This window comes from Octodon degus, unplaced genomic scaffold (assembly GCF_000260255.1).
Source record: "Octodon degus isolate 3935 unplaced genomic scaffold, OctDeg1.0 scaffold00111, whole genome shotgun sequence".
Taxonomy (NCBI): domain Eukaryota; kingdom Metazoa; phylum Chordata; class Mammalia; order Rodentia; family Octodontidae; genus Octodon; species Octodon degus.
In genome coordinates, this window is record NW_004524687.1 from 1780277 (window position 1) to 1792835 (window position 12559).

Genomic DNA, 12559 nt, shown 5'->3' on the forward strand with positions numbered 1-12559 from the left:
GGGAGGGAGGGAGGTGTGGTCTGCGCGACCCCGGGCGGGCGCCTCGGACCCTAGCTGCTGCATCCGTTCCTAGGCTGAAGCGTGTGGGTTTTACAAGTGTTGTTTGAAGACAGAAGGAGAGGGGCGACCGGAGTGCTCTTTTCCGGGCTGTTTGTGGTGGGGGTGTTTGCCTCTTATCCTTTAGTTTTGGAGTCGTTTTATGTCTGTGCCTTCCATTTCCGGTCATTTTTAACGACCTGGTTCCTTCTGATTTCCCTGGAATAAAGGACTAGCGTTGCGGTACACTTCAAGGTTTTCACATACTGGTTTGGATAGATTGTTTTTATGATGAAAGAAAATTGGTTATGGGGAGGCTATTACTGTGTTTGTGATACTGAATAGTTGCTCCAAAATTGCTCTATCTTACATAAATTGTTCAGAGGCTTACACAAGCCCCCCAAGGCTTATATTATGTATGTCTGCTGTTTGTATTTTTTATGAGAACGTAGACGCAAGTGGTTAGCAGTCCCTTGGCATCCCAGAATGATCTAAGCTTAGTACTCAGACTGAGTCTGCAGTTACCTGAAAGGTTGATTACAGTAATACTTTTTGAAAAAGGAAACATCATATAAATGTGCATTTCATGAAATTTAATTGAGCTCTCAAGTACTTGGTTAAAGCTGGAGTTATGTACAAAGAAGACAGTACTTTTGCCTCAGAAGGCTTACGGGGGAAGGTCTTTAAATTAAAATACAAATTTGCTACCTTCTTCCCCCCTGTTTTTTGCCCTGTAATGGGCCTTTACACTGAGCTACATTCCTTACCACCACTCATTTTTAAAATTTTATTTTAAGGTCTTGTTAAATCAATAAATTGCCCAGGGTGGGCTCTTGCCTCATCTTCCAGAGTGGTGGGATTACAGGAATGAGTCATTGCACCCAAAGACTAATTATACTTAATAAATTAGCTTTATTTTTTTTTTTTTGAAAATGTCCATGATTAATTTATTCTGGGCCCACTTGCAAGTTCAGAATAGTTTTCTTCAAAATTAAATGTTCTTTTTTTTTTTTTTTTTTTTGGCAGAACCTGGGATTGAACTCAGGCCCTTGGGCTTAACCGGGAAGTGCCTATAGTGTTTTCAAAGTAAAGGTTCTGAAGGAACACTAAAAATCTGTATTTATATACAGATTGTACAGTTTAACCTGGAGATAGATGTCCTTTTGTAAAGAGTATCAGCACAGTGATTTCAAACAGTGCTGTAAAAAGTCTTAACTTGATTTCTTCTAGCCCTTTAAATAATGAGCATGAGTTAAAAGTGTTGTGTGTGAATGGAATACACAGAGTATTTCATTCCCTCCCTTGAATCCCATCACTGTTTCATATAGACTGATATAGGAGGTGAAACTTGTTTGGGTCGCATCTTTCCACTTTTCCATGTAACTTTTAGTGAGCCATGAGTCAGTAGAACTGTGTAGTCCTTTGAGCCATGCTGGAGTGGGGAGGTAAAGTGCAGTTCTTGGAGCTTACTCAGGCTTTAGGTCCATCTTTTTGAAATCATACCCTAGGATTTTATTAGGTTAAAACATTCTGCAACAATTAAAGTCGAGTGCTTGGCAGTTTTAAAATATTCATAAAGGCTGTATTATTTCCACATTATCTGATTTTAGCCAAATGTTCTAATGAGTGAATATACCTTTATGCCCAACTTTATAAAATTTAGTAACATTGTAGGCCTCCCAGATTCTCTCTATAGTCTTTTAAAGTAATGTATAGTTCATATTTTCATAAGCACTGACCATCTTGCTGACATATATAGATATATAGCTTTGTAAGAGAATTTTTTTTATAAATTTTTTTTTAATTTTATTTATTTATGTGGGTGGGCAGCTCAGCCCACCAGGGGGCGGGACTTGCTGGCATGTGGTGCTGGGGGATCCAACCGCGGTCCCTGTGGTTTGCTAAGCTTGTTCTAAGTAGGTGCTTTAGACCACTGAGCCATCTCACTAGCCCCTGTAAGAGAATTTTAAATTAAGAAAAAAATGAATTTTGCTGAAAGTGCTATTTTAATAATTTTACAGGTTATCTTAGTTTCTGGTGTTGCTTATTTAAAAAAGTGAAAAGAGAATCCTGTGTATATCTTTATATATATATATATATTCCATTGAACTTCTTAATTTTGTTATTACACACACTCATATATACATATATATATATATATATATACACATATACATATAAATTTAATCCTCACAGTAACCCCTATATAAGTAAGTACTGTAGTTTGCCTATAGTGGTAAGGCCAGTATCTAGCCTAACTCAAGTGATTTGGCTCCATGGCCCGTATTTTTAAGGTTAACTGCTGGTCAGTGAATAACTAGTCTGCTTAGTTAGCCAATCTGGATGCAACTTTATAAAATCTAGTAACATTGTAGACAGATTTCTGTGTCTGGTGTTTTGTGTTTCATTTTTATGTGTTTTTACAGGGTCTCACTGTGCAACTCAGACTTGTAGTGATCCACCTGTTTTCAGCCTCCCCAGCACTGGGATTGTAGGCGTGCTGGGTCTCGGGCCATTTTGGTGTGCCCAGGGTGGGACCAGTGGGGCATGTGGTGTTGGATATCGAACTCCAGTCCCTGTGCTTGCCTAAGCAGGTGCTTTGTCCACCAAGCTATCTCACGGGCCCTCTATGTCTGTTTTTAAAATGTAGTGTTCTCCTACAAGACAGCAGCAGAAAAATGATAGGTATCTGAAGCCCACAGTAGTGTCTAAGTCATTTGAGCTAACTGTCATCAAGAGTCCTTCATTCCATTGAACTTTAATTTTGTTATTACACACATGGACCACCACTTCTACCACCTTTTGGGGACAGATAGGAATGCCACCTTAGGGCATAAGCAGAGAACTAAAAATTAACTGGTCCTTGGTTTTGAATTAGACTAAAATTGTCCTTTGGTTTTTCTTCCCCCTAAGCTGTTATTTGAAAATACTAATTACTATGGGTGGATTGAACAACTTTTCCTCTTTGTACAGTGTAGTTATTTTTGAGGTATGTTTCCAGGGTTTTGCCAAAATAACTTGTGGCTCAGGTCATTTTAAGCTGTTAATAGTAAATATACATCTCTTTAACATTTCTAAGATCTAATTTAGAGAATTTTTAAAGATGACCTAACTCAGTGATGGTGAACCTTTTGGAGCTTTCAGCACTAACAGCCTGCTGTGGCAAGCCTGCCGTAGGTTTGTTACCACTAATCTAACCCAATCCCTTTTCTTTATTTCTAAGGAAACTCATTGCTCAAAAGAACTATATGGCTTGTCCAAGGATGATTATATCTTTTCTGTTTTTTTTTAGATAGAAATATGTAGAGTGGAAATGTATCCTTCATTACATAACTTCAGATTTAGATGGAAATAAGAAAAACACCATCATTGTGCATACTGTTGTCATAGTGGACTCTCCCAAGGTTTTCTTTTTTTCCCCTTTGGTTTTTTGAGACACAGTCTCTGCTATGGAGTCCAGGCTGGTGTTGAACTCAACTTATGTAGCTGGGGCTGGCTCTGAACTCACCATGAACCCTCCTGCTTCAGCCTCCTGAGTTTTGGTATTACAGGTGTGGGCCACCATACCTGGTTTGAACTGTGCATTGATCTCACAGGCACCAGCATTACTGATTTCGCTTTGTTGTTTTTCTTTTTTAATTTATTGATTTCTTGTTAAGTGTTTCTTTTATTTTTTATTTTTATTTATTTATTTATTTGTTTATTTATTTATTTTGCAGAACCGGGGATTAAACTTAAATCCTTGAGCTTGCTAGGTAAGCGCTTATTCCGCTGAGCCAACTCCCCAGCCCAGTGTTTCTTTTATTTTATTTTGGACTTAAGTTGTCCATTTTAAAATTTCTTAATGTGGAAATCACCAGTGATTTAAACCCTATTGTAGATATTTACTCCTACAGATTTACTCCATAAATACTGCTTTATTCCTGTCTTATCAATTTTGATCTGTTATTTTTATTTTCTCTTAATTCAGATTATTTGCTAATTTCTCTTATGATTTTATATGTAATTCCATATGAATTTTAAAAGTATGCTATTTAATTTCCAGTTATTTGAAGATTTTACCTGTAGCTTGCTGTTACAGATTTCAAATTTGATTCTATATAGTCAGGTGACAAAGAACTGTTTTTTCTTTTGGCATGGATTCTCACTGCTTTGTCCACGATTCCTCTTCAATTCCTCTAGGCTATTCTTCAGCCTCAGCCTTCCCTATAACTGAGACTTGCGAGTGTACACAACACCACTCAGCTAAGAGAACAGAGACAAAAATTCTTTAAAATATATTCAGGCTTGTTTTGTGGCCAGTGATGTGGGTTATTGGTGTTTTTTGTTTGTTTTTTCTTTGTTCTTGCATTACTGAGAATTGAACACAAAGCCTTCTCACACTTGCCAGGTAAGCGCTTATGCTACTGAGCCATCTCCCCGGCCCCAAGAAAAAGTATTCTGTAATTAGCAGTGTATTTTGCTGTAAGTTGCTAGGTAGAGTGATTATGTCATTATGGCCCGTAACTGTCACTTGAGGCAAGTTGGTTGTGTGCTCAAGTCTTCTACATGCGTGCTTTTTTGTTAAATTACTGAGAGAGATATAGCTGTCATTGCGTATTTATTTCTACTTATAGGTGTTAGTCTCTGCATCATGCATAAAATATTTAGGATGATTTCATTCTCTTGGTGAATTGACCCCTTTATCATTATGAAATGACTTTTATTATGCCTGGCAAATATCATTTGCTTTGAAACTTATTTTGGCAGATCATCCATTCTTTTAATTAGTGTTAAGGTGGTATATCTTTTTCTGGCCTTTTATTTTTAACCTATTTGTCTTTAAAGTGTCTCTGCTGTGCAGCATATATCTGGGTTTTGCTGTTTTAGTTTTTTTTTTTTTTTTTTTTTTTCTTAATCTAGTCTAAAAATCTCTAGCTTTTAATTGAACATTTGGGTCATTTATGTTTAATATGATGGTTCTTTATTTTTTGTTTTTTTGTTTTGCAACAGATTCTCACTATGCCATTCCGGCTGGCCTTGAGCTTACTTTGTAGCCCAGGCTGGTCTGAAACTCACAATGGTCTAGCCTACCTCAACCACTCCAGTGCTAGGATTATAGGCGTGCACCTGGTTTAGATAGGATTGTTAATAGGTTAAGGTCCTGGCTTAGATACGATTGTTAATAGGTTAAGGTCAAACCTATTTGCCATTTTCTAATTTGTCCTGTTGTTTATACCCTTCTCTTTTTTTGTCTTCTTTTGGATTAATTTTTTTCTTTTTTCTTTTTTTTTTTTTTTTTGATACTAGGAATGAAATTCATGACCTTGCACTTGCCCACCAGGCAGACCATGTGCCTCTGGTCTGTATCCCAGTCAATTTTAAATGATTCTTTAAATTTAAATTTTTAAGTGATTGTGTCCTATTTGTTTTGTTGGTTTATTACCTGTAATTTGTTTTGTTTTTATAGTGATTGCTTCAGGGTTTAAAGCATACATCTTTAACTTATGCTGGTATACCTTCAAGTGATACATCTTCTCACGTAGAGTACCTTATGTAGAAGTATTTCCATTTCTCTCTTTCCAGTCTTCATACTGTTATGCATTTTGTTATAAACCTCATGCTTTATCACTGTTAATTTTGTTTAAACAGCTATCTCTTGAAAAGATTTAAATAATAGAAGTAAATCTTGGTCTGGGTATGTACCTTAAAAGCACAGCACCTGTCTGGCAAGTGCAAGGTCCTGAGTTCAGTTCCTAGCACACGTCCCCACACACACTTATACACAAAAAAGGTGTGAATCTGGAGCTCACAGTGATCTGCCTACCTTCTTATTTATTTCTGTAGCCACCAGTTCTAATGCCTTTCCTTCTTTTTTATAGATTATTTCCTCTTCAGCTTGTTACCTTCTACCTTAAGACCTTCCTTTAATATTTATTGTAGTTCAGCTGAGCCAGTGATGAATCATTTCAGCTTTTATAGGTCTGTGACTTTTGCCTTTTGTTGGTTGGTTGGCTGGTACTGGGGATTGGAGGAAGAGTTTTCACGCTGAGCTACATCCCCATCCCTTTTAAAAAAATTATTTATTTTTTCATTTTGAGACAAGGACTAATGTACTCAGTGGCCCAGGCTGGGCTTGAATTAGTGAGCACCACCACACCAGCCTCAGAGTGCTGGGATTACAAACTTGTGCCCCTTCAGCTGTTGGTTTTGTTTCTGTTTTTGCAGTGGTGAGGACTGATCCCTAGGATCTTGCACACATGAGGCAGGCACTGTGCCATTTGCCCAGCCTCTTCTTTTTACAAAAGAACTTTAATGGCATGACTTACATATACAATTTGAAATGTATATTGTAATATTGGGACTGGCCAGATAGCTCAGCAAATTAAAGCACCTGCTTAGGCAGACATAAGGACTGGGATTCCATCCCCTGAGAGCTGTGCCAGCCCTGCCCCTGGTGGTGTACTGAGCCTGGGATTGAGACTGGATGTGGTGGCACCAGCTCTGAGAGGCTGAAAACAGGAGGATCACTACAAGTCTGATCTGTGTAGTGAGACCCTGTAGACCCTGTACTAATTACAAAAATAAGTAAAATAAGGGCAGGCCAAATAGCTAAGCAGATTAAAGTGCCTGCAAGCAGGCACAGGGGCCAGAGTTCGATACCATGGGGGCAGGCCCAGGCCGCTACTCCCCACACCCCCACCCCACACTGAGAAAGTCCTTGAGACTGAGTGTGGTGGTGCGCACCTGTAATCCCATCTCTTGGAAGGCTGTAAACAAGCGGATCACTACAAGTCCAATCTAGTAGTGAGATCCTGAATGCCCTGTAAACTCTTCCCTAAAAAAAAAAATTAAGACTGGTCATGATGGTGCTTGCCTGTATTCCCAGCACTTGGGAGGCTGTATACAGGAGAATCGCTATGAGTCCAATCTAGTAGTGAGACCCTGTAGACCCTGTCCCTAAATAAATAAATAAATAAATAGTATAAAGCATGGAGGAAGACTGAAGCAGGAGGATTGCAGGTTCAGGACCTGCCTAGGCAATTTAGAGAGACCCTGCCTCAAACATAAAAAGACCTTGGATTCAATCCTCAGTAGTAAGAGAAAAAACGTACACTTAATAATTGTAATAAATTTACCAATGTATGCAGTCTTCACAATTCATTTTCAAAACATTTCTGTTGCTCCGTTAGGAGCCCACATGCTTATCCAACTCTTTACCTCCCCCAGCCCAACGCATCCACTAGGCCATGTTCTGTCTCCATATGCCTTTCCTGTATATCTCATACAAATAGGATAATACAATATTTGTATAGGGTATCTTTTATATAGAATCTTTTTGGGGATATGTAGATAGGTTTTTGTTTTCAATATACAGTCTTGCTTTGTAGTTCAGGCAGACCTGAATTTCCTATGTAGCCCAGCCTGGCCTCAAACTCCCAAATACCTCCTGCCTCAGCCTTCTGAGTTTTAGGATTGCAGGTGTGCACCATCATGCAAGTCCTTTATGTAGCATAGTATTTTTGAGGTTCATCTGTGTTGTGGTGTAGAAACATACTTGCTGACATTTTTAAGCACTTAAATAATCTTAATGTACAAGATTTATAATATGATTGAGTTCTATTGGTCTTTGTATCCATAAGAAAGCCCACTGCTAGTAGACTTACAATTAATATATATTAAATTGAATAGAACTATTCACATGCAAAACCTTACTTAAATCATAAATACTAGAACACATAAACATCCAGAAAAATAATACTAATTACAGTTACAAAGTGTATGTTTTATAGTCTGTGGTGTTAAAAACTGTATCATATGGCTTATTTGTTTTCCATTCTTTGAAATATAAGACAGTTCTTTGAAATTATAGTGATATGACTCGCCCATCTTGTCCCTACTAGGTGGCATAATTATAAAAAACATTTTAAAATGTGAATTAGAATTGTTAAACTATCTTACAAATTTTTATCTTCTCTGTTCTTAGACGGACGATAAAATGTAGTAGTTTTCCAGATAACTTGCCTTTTTAAATATACAATGCTGGGGCTGGTGAGATGGCTCTGTGGTCTAAAGCACCTACTTAGAGCAAGCTTAGCAAAGCACAGGGACCGCGCTTCAATCCCCCAGCACCACATGCCAGCCAGCCCCGCCCCCTGGTGGGTTGAGCTGGACACACACACACACACATAAATAAATAAAATTTAAAAATAAATAAAATAAATATACAATGCCATACAAACCTTTATTGGACCATATCCTTTTTAGTTTTTAATTTGTATAATTTTTTACAGTGCAGTTTTCATATGCACTGATCCATATTTTTTTATTTTTCTTTCTTGAGACAGAGTTTGGTATGTAGTTCAGGCTGGGTCTGAACTCACAGCAATCCTCCTGCTTCAGCCTCCTGAGTGCTATGAATACAGGCATGCACTACCATGTCTGACCTCCCTTTTACATTTTTGAGAGAGTTTTACTTAGTTGCTAAGTTGACTGGGCTAGGTTCAAACTTTGCATCCTCCTGCCTTAGTCTCCCAGAGTGTGTACCATCTTGCAATCCTTGTTTTGTTTTTTGAATTTTTATTTTTTCATTTTATAATTACCTTACCCTCACCTTTTTCATTTTTATTAGTACGTGTTTGTAGTACATAATGATTACATTCAGCATGGTGAGTTGGTACATGTACGTAACATGTCTTCTTACTTCCCCTTGTCTCCTCCATCCCTCCATCTCTTGGTTACCTCTCCCATAGCAGATTTATCTCCCTATTTTTTAATTATCTACTTGTATTTTGCTCTTCCAATTTCTGTTTTTAAATTAAGAAGTTTTTATTACCATTAATAGTGAGTTTATAGTTTTTGGTATTTTTTGTTTCTAAACTCATAGCAATTTGACCTGAGATGCCTCTATAAATATGAATGTCTCCTGTCATTTTTTCCGTATGTATTGGGCCTTTTTCAGGACTTGCACTGCTTCTTCCCCCCCATTGTCAGAGATAAAACCATCCATAGACTCCTGTATGCAAGACAAGTACTCTACCACTGATTTACACCCATACCAGCCCCTTCTCTGTTTTTGTGAAAAACAAGAGATGCGGAAGGAAATGATAAACAGCTAGAAAACTGGGTGAAACTATTTGGAAGAATATATGCCTTTGTCCTGCGTATAAAAGCTTTGTTTCTACCCTAGCCACTTCTACTTTATGGCTGAGAGGTATAATAGTAGTTGGACTACAGCATCTTGGATTGCTAATAAGTGCCTTAGACTCAATATTTCCTTTTTTTCTTTTCTACTGGGAAGTAAATCCCCGACCTTGCCCTTGCCAGGCAGTTGTTTGTACATCTGAGTTAAATCCCTGGCCCAACTCAGTATTTTCAAAATAACATTCTTTTTTTGTTTGTTTAATCTTTTATTTATGCATTTATTTGGTACAGGGTCTTGCTACACGGCTTGGACTTGTAGTAATCCTCCTGTGTCAGCCTCCCCAGCCCTGGGATTATAGGTCTGCACCACCACACCCATTTTGGTGGCTGGCATAGGGTGTCCCAGGTTCCAGGCTCTGCATGACATGCAGTACTGGGGATTGAACCTGGGTCCTTGCATTTCCGGGCAGGCACTTAGACTGCCAAGCTATCTCCCAGCCCCCAAAATAACATTCTTAATTTTGTTTTTCTCTTCTGAACTGACTATTGTGTCCTTCTGGTTCCTCGAGTGGAAAGTCTTTCCCTATCTAATTAGCAAATCTTGTTGCTAAGTATACAATATCCAGTTGCTTCTTACTACATCATTGTAGTTATACTCCTTCAAGCCCCAAATCTCTGCTTTGTATAACAGATTGGAAGAAATGGATGTGTGAATGAGACCACCTTTGATTCTTGCCCCAGGTGGGCTTCTAATGACGCACGTGTTATAAAAATAGACTCAAATTGCCGGCTTACACAATTGTAAGACAAAATAGAAGATTGTGGTTTAAAGGCCCTCTGTTGTAGTAGACTTATTATTTGTCTTATCCCATTCCTTGCTTCATTTCCATCTATTCTTTAAAAATTAGCAGAATATTTTCTGGAGTTAATACCTGATTTGTCACTCCTTAAACCTTGGTTGGCTTTCTGCCTTGATCAATGGGACATATAAAGCCATACCATGGCTTTGAAGGCACTATATACTCTTCTCATTACTTTTCTGACATAAACTCCTTTCTGTTCTCCCTCTTATCTCTCTCTTAAACCTATTTTATAGTGACTATTGTTGCCTTTACTTTTGATATGTTATTTGAACATTTAAGTATAGGTACCCACCTATTCAAGAACATGTTCTACATATTAAAGCAGTGCTTAAATCTGTGTTGCTTCTGTGCTTACGTCAGGAATACACTAACATCACGTGTTCATCCTAAATTTCTACGTGACAGTGTTTAGGGCTCCCTCAGGCAGCACACACTCCCTCGCACATACTTCTGACACAGCTAATAGCACTCTACTACCACCACACTGGCCTACTTGCTATAATATAATCCTTATTGAATGATTTTAATAAATTATTTAACCTCTCTGAATTTGTTTTTGTTCTGTGAAGTGGGATAGTGTAGAACCTAGTTTACAAAATGATGTAATTTTTGGTTGAGCAGGCTTTCAAATGTTATAGAGGGATGGGAGAAGATTTAATAGCTGCTAGTACACTTATTCTTGCCTTATCTTTTTGGCAGGAGTTGGTGGTATTGGTCTTAAAGCTGTTTGGTCTCTTAAATTCTTTAGTGAGTGAGGAAGTACATGCTCACCCAGTTTTTATGATCTTTCTTAATTGGCTGTAGTATTTATAGATAGGGAAGGGAGGGGGGAACTGGCATAAAAAGAATTGAGATTCATCATGTACTATAACAGATGCCCATGATGAACATGTTATGTGTCACAAACAAGTACTAAAGAAAAAGTATCTAAAAGATTGTCTTGCAAAAACATTGTGCCTGTTTTGCTGTAATCTGCTAGTTGCCTCAGGAGCATGTGTGAGAGTGTGTTGAAAGTGGGTCAAAATGTCATCATGTGTAATATTAAGATTAAAACATAACAGTAATCATATAGCATATAAACAACACAGATTTAGATATTGCTGAAATAGATGATAACCTATATGTAAAGCTGATAACATAAAAATTATAGTTTTAGAATATACTTCAAGGTACAGATCCATGAATCTTGAAAATAAAGATTTCTTAAAATAATTAACTTTTTTTGTTTATTGTACTGGGGATCAAACTCAGGACCTTGCACTTGCCAGGCAGGAACTTATGCCACTGAGCTATCTTCCAGCCAGTTTAATTTTTGTGGAACTGGGAATTGAACTCCCCAGTCCTCGTACCAACTATATCCCAAACCTCCTTTATTTTTTATTTTTAGATAGACTTTTGTTTAGTTGTCCAAGCTGGGCTCAAACTTAGGATCTTTTTGCCTCAGCCTCCGAGAATGTTGGGATTTTAGGCATGCACCACCCCACTTGTTTGAGACTGAATTTTTTAAACACAGAGTAAGGATTATTATTCCTTTGCTTAGCACCCTCTGGTAGCTTTCCTTTTTGCTCATAATGAAATCCATTTGTTTATGTATCCTGTAAGGCTATAAATGCTCTGGCCCACTGTTGCTTCTGACTTACCTCTCTCTGTTCACTCTCCTCAAGTAAAGCAGGCCCTCTAGCTTTTCATCTCTCAGGTTGTGCAGCTGTGCATTTTCCCTCCAAAACATCCTTCTGCTGCTTGTTCTGTATGGAGTGCTTTCCCAGAGGTCTCATAACTGGATCTCTTGCTTTGCTCATGCTGCAGTACACCTATGAGAGGCATTCCTGCCTTCCTTGTGTAAAATGTGTACTTCCTCCTTTACTGTCTCTTTACTTTTAGCTTGTTTTGTTTTTCCTCATAGCATTTATTACTATTTGACATAGTTATTTGTGTTTCTACCCAGAACTTGAAATAGGGCCCAACATAGTATGTTTTCAATAAAGATTTGTTGAATGAGCAAATTCATTATGTAGTATAGCTGCTGGTTCCATGCCTTGTAGAAAGGAAGAATTGGAATATCTCCACATAGCAAATAATACAATTAGTTTCAAATACAGATACTGTAATGGTCTTTAAAACAACTGTAGGTTAATTTGGTCATTTAATAAACATTGATTGAGTGCTTATAATGTAGGTTCTGAGTGTGATAGCAGGAATAATAAAAAGGCATATATATGTCCTTGGTGTTGATAAAATATTGCTTTACTCTACAAGCCTTATTCAGACTACATTTGTCCTTCCATCAGAGTGTAGGCTTGTTAAGCGACTCTGTTTGGGCTTAAAGAGTTGCTTCTGTAGACCCAGAGCACAGGCCCGGTGTTAGAGTTAGATGACCCAGGGCCCTGGGGATCCTGAATAGACCCAGAGCGCAGGCCTGGTAAGTGAATGAGACGACCCAGGGCCCGCAGGATCCTGAATAGACCAGGAGGAGCACAGGCCCTGCGAGTGAGTGAGAGGACCCGGGGCCCCCGGGGATCCTGAATAGACCAGGAGCG

The 12559-nt window shown here is 38.2% G+C and overlaps 1 protein-coding gene across 2 annotated transcripts in view; it reads left to right on the forward strand.

The window, feature by feature from the left end:
* The window catches only part of Zdhhc20 (zinc finger DHHC-type containing 20), a 90940-nt gene that overhangs the window by 499 nt on the left and 77882 nt on the right, over positions 1–12559 (forward strand). The gene's annotated exons all lie outside the window — the stretch shown is intronic.